At 47.8% G+C, this 4,931-nt stretch overlaps 1 non-coding gene across 1 annotated transcript; it reads left to right on the forward strand.

Annotated features, from left to right (window-relative positions):
* Positions 1-2,990: 2,990 nt before the first annotated feature.
* On the forward strand, positions 2,991-3,064 carry TRNAI-AAU (transfer RNA isoleucine (anticodon AAU)). Its single transcript has one exon. It is a non-coding gene; the product is annotated as a tRNA-Ile (tRNA).
* The last annotated feature ends 1,867 nt before the right edge of the window (positions 3,065-4,931 follow it).

Here is a 4,931-nt window from a genome sequence, read left to right on the forward strand (position 1 = left end):
ACTTGCTTTTCTATGTCTCCTGCATTGGCCAGGTGGGTTCTTTACCACTAGCGCCACCTGGGAAGTCCCTGGTTTACCGTAAGTATGCCCCAGATAGTGCATAGGACAGTGGTGCATATGCTGAAGTATTTGCTAAATCTGGCAACCCTATCAGGACTGGCTCAGAAAAGGACAGTTTGAACTCAGAGAAATAACTTTATCTGACTTTGTTTTAAAGTGTAAGATAATTTTGAAATTAGTTCGTTTATCCATCTTGTAACTGAAAACTCTTTGGGGCCTTCCCAGGATGGACCCCCTCCCCCACGTCCTATGTTGTGGCTTCTCTTGGAAGCGCCTAGATACAAGTATCTGTTGCACAGATCCTGAGTTGTTTTACAGGTGCTAACAACCACCACCAAATGGAAGAAATTAACTCCTTGATGACCATGAGCGTGAAGCCCCAGACCTACTGGTGCTTAAAGGATTGATAATGTTAACCCAGTGACACCATCCATCATAACCCTGTTACCACCATCACCCAATCAGAGAACTGTGTGTGAGCTCATCACATACCCCGTGACGCCCCCTCCCTCACCTGGCCTTTAAAAATGCTTTGCTGAAACCCCCTGGGGAGTTGGGGTATTCGGAGCATCAGCTCTGCTGGACTCCTCACTTGGCTTCCTTCAATAGATGTCGCTCTTTCTTTCATCATAACCCGGGGGCAGTAGATGGGCTTTGCAGTGAACAAGAGAGGGAACCCAAGTTTGATTCAGTAACAACCTGACTCCTATTTATTAAACAGGTATTATTTCAGACAGGGTGCTAGACTCTGGACATTCACCTGTAAGCAAAATGGGCAGGATGCCTGCCATCGTAGGCAGCTCACTCTACCCCCTTGGCATACACCGATCTATCCTTGTCCTTCAGAACACAACCCTCCAGGGATCGAACCTGGAGCCTTGGCAATGCCAGCTCAGAGTCTTAACCACTGGGGATCTCCCTACTTCAGTTCAGTTTAGTCGCTCAGTCGTGTCCGACTCTTTGCGAGCCCATGGATCGCAGCACACCAGGCCTCCCTGTCCATCACCAACTTCCAGAGTTTACTCAAACTCATGTCCCTCTAATCGGTGGTGCCATCCAGCCATCTCATCCTCTGTCGTCCCCTTCTCCTCCTGCCCCCAATCCCTCCCAGCATCAGGGTCTTTTCCAATGAGTCAACTCTTCACATCAGGTGGCCAAAGTATTGGAGTTTCAGCTTCAGCATCAGTCCTTCCAATGAATATTCAGGACTGATTTCCCTTAGGATGGACTGGTTGGATCTCCTTGCAGTCCAAGGGTCTCTCAAGAGCCTTCTCCAACGCCACAGTTCAAAAGCATCAATTTTTCGGCACTCAGCTTTCTTCACAGTCCAACTCTCACATCCATACATGACCACTGGAAAAACCATAGCCTTGACCAGATGGAACTTTGTTGGCAAAGTAATGTCTCTGCTTTTTAATATGCTGTCTAGGTTGGTCATAACTTTCCTTCCAAGCAGTAAGCGTCTTTTAATTTCATGGCTGCAGTCACCATCTGCAGTGATTATGAAGCCCCCAAAATAAAGTCTGTCACTGTTTCCACTGTTTCCCCATCTATTTCCCCACATCTTTTCAATTAAATCTGTTTGGTCAAGGTTAACTAGGTTTGGCTTCTGTTGCTTGCAACAGGGAACCTTGATGAACCATCTCCCGCGGGAGCAGTTTTTTGAAGTGATCAGACCAGAGGCGTAGACTAGGTGAAAAGCTGGAGCTCCTTTTCTGTACTCCTGGAGCACCTGCGCATTAGCTCAGGCAGTTAGGGCCTTTCAGAGAACAAGAGCCCCCGGGACACATGGCTGGGGGATGGACGTCTTTGAGTTTTGTCTTCCCAGCACTTTTCTCCCAGAGAAGGCAATGGCACCCCACTCCAGTGCTCTTGCCTGGAAAATCCCATGGACGGAGGAGCCTGGTGGGCTGCAGCCCATGGGGTCGCTAAGAGTCGGACACGACTGAGTGGCTTCACTTTCACTTTTCACTTTCATACATTGGAGAAGGAAATGGCAACCCACTCCAGTGTTCTTGCCTGAGAATCCCAGGGACGGGGGAGCCTGGTGGGCTGCTGTCTATGGGGTCGCACAGAGTTGGACATGACTGAAGTGGCTTAGTAGCAGCACTTTTCTCCTGGGTGGTTTTTTTTCTTTTCTTTCTTTTTTTTTTTTTTTTGCACACAGACCTTATACCTTTGCAGTGGCTGTCACATTGCCCATTCCACAGCTATTTCATGATTTATTCATGTGCTAGTTACCAAAAGAGGGCAAAATGACAATTTCCAGACATTTCCAAAAGGAGGGAGGAGGAAAAACTATGCCTTACTTAAGAAACCTTGAGGAACCACTTAAAATGACATTTTCATTCACTTAGAAATATACATGTAATAGAATATTAAGTACAAAAAGCAACATAAAAATTATACTCTTTTTCACAAGGTTGCATATATACATAATACACCGTCCAGTGAAAAAAGATTGGCAGGAAGGATGCCAAGACCCCACTAGCCGTTGTTTCGGGGCGGTGGGGAATTCGGATTCTTTGATCCTTTATCTGGTTTTCTGTATTTTCCAAACTGCATTTAGCAGTGCCAAATGCTCTTGATACACGAAGTTTACACGCTGTGAGATTCACAGTGATGAATAAAAATAGCACTGAATTGCAGAATCCTACTCCCCAGTTAAGAAGTTTCAGGGGCAGCTTGCATTTTTCCGGTGAAAGCCTCCAATTCGCTCTAAAAAGTCTCCTCCCCTCTCCTTAAAGGCCCCAAGGCTTCAGTTGTTTTATCTGGCCCACGGGGGTGGCTACGAGGACGGCTGCAGCCCGGGCGGGCGGGCGCCGGGTGGAAGTCGGCGCAGCGGACTCCGGCGGGAGGCGCCCGGCCGGCTCCATGCGGCGCAGGCGTGGATATCTGGTAAGTGAGCCGGCGGCGCGCTGTGCTCAGGTGGCCGGTTAGCTCAGTTGGTTAGAGCGTGGTGCTAATAACGCCAAGGTCGCGGGTTCGATCCCCGTACGGGCCACAACCGACAATTTCTTTCTTTTTTTCTTTTCTCCAGCTTATGGGTTTGTTTCCCAGCTGTCTTGAAAAATAGGCTTCTTGAGTGCCGTGGGCCGCGTGCAAACAGAAGGAATCGCGGAGTCACTCTGGACTTGGGTCGGAAGTCGGGGCGGGGTGCGGGGGGAGGGCGCGCTGGGGGCGTGCTGCCTCCTTAGGGCCTATTTTAGGGGGCTCTCCGATGTCACTGCGGGTTGCTCCCCAAGGCAGAGCTTCTGAGAGCCCTCGGGGGGACCTCCGTTTTCCGTTTTCTGGAGTTTCTTAGAGTTGAAAATCCAGCCTTGGAATTCATTCATTCCACTTTTTTCTGTTTTTTTAATTGTTGTTGCGGTTCTTTTTTTTTTTTTTTTTTTTTTTGAGATGGAACGCTTCACGAATATGCGTGTCATCTTTGCTCAGGGGCCCTATCTCTGTGTCCTTCAGATTTTAGTGTATGTGCTGCCAAAGCGAAGGCCAAGCCACACGTGTTCACGGAGCGCCTGCTGCATGCGTCTTAGTCCAGCTGGGGAACCCGGAAGGAGACCTGCATCCCGGCAGGCGTGGAGACGAGGACCGGCCCCATGACTGCCCAGTCTATAGTGAGGAGTTAGGGTTAGAAAGCAGATTGGGTAGCAGGCCGGGGAGAACGAGAACCAGGCATAACTTTCAGGACGTGAGAAAAGCCCTTTCAGGCCTAACTAATTAGTGTTCTAAGCCTGGCCACCATACTTTTCCTTGAACAGGTCTCAGTAATAATGAGACCTGTTTAGTTTAAATGCATTTTATTTTTAGACATTAAAGACGCTTGTTCCTTGGAAGAAAAGCTGTGACAAACCTAGAGAGCATATTAAAAAGCAGAGACATCACTTTGCCGACAAAGGTCTGTCTAGTCAATTTTGTGGTTTATCCAGTAGCCATTCAGGGATGTGTGAGTTGAACCTTCATAGAAGGCTGAGCACCAAAGAATCAATGCTTTTTAATTGTGGTACTAGGGAAGACTCTTGAGATTCCTTTGGACAGCCAGGAGATCAAACCAGTCAATCCTAAAGGAAATCAACCCTGAATATTCACTGGAAGGACTGATGCTGAAGCTGAAGCTCTAATACTTTGGCCTCTTGATACAAAGAGCTGACTCATTGGAAAAGCCCCTGATGCTGGGAAAGACTGAGGGCAAGAGAAGGGGACGACAGAAGATGAAATGGTTGGATGGCATCAATGGACATGAGCTTGAGCAAACTCCGGGAGACGGTGAAGGACAGGAAAGTCTGTCATGCTGCAGTTCATGGGGTCACAAAGAGTTGGACATGACTTAGTGACTGAACAACAACAATTTTTAGGCAACCTACATGACATGTGTTTTTCCCCCTCAAAAACCATACCTCCACTCCACAGGGAAGGAGAGGGTGAGACGAACTGAGACAGTAGCATTGAAACATATATATTACCATTTGTAAAACAGAGAGCCAGTGGGAATTTGCTGTACGGGGTCGGGAGCTGAACCCAAGTGCTCTGTGACAACCTAGAGGAGTGGGGCTGGGTGGGAGGTGGGGGGGAGCTTCAAGAGGGAGGGGACACACGTGTGACCTGTGGCTGATTCATCTGATGTATGACAGACCCCACACAACACTGTAAAGCAGTTTTCCTCCAATTAAAAGTAATTAAAATTTTTAAAATGAAAAAAAAAAAAACAACAACAACAAACCTCTGCTCCTGTCTGAGCTACCAGAGAAGCCCTAAATCAATGAGAAAATAAACAAAAAGCTCAGGATGACATCAGTCCCAGTTGTCTAAGTCCTGGTGTTGTGTGGATGAAAAGCAGCAAGCAGCCAGTTTTGAGGATAGGTGATTCAAAT

The sequence above is a fragment of the Muntiacus reevesi genome, chromosome 15 (assembly GCF_963930625.1).
Source record: "Muntiacus reevesi chromosome 15, mMunRee1.1, whole genome shotgun sequence".
Taxonomy (NCBI): domain Eukaryota; kingdom Metazoa; phylum Chordata; class Mammalia; order Artiodactyla; family Cervidae; genus Muntiacus; species Muntiacus reevesi.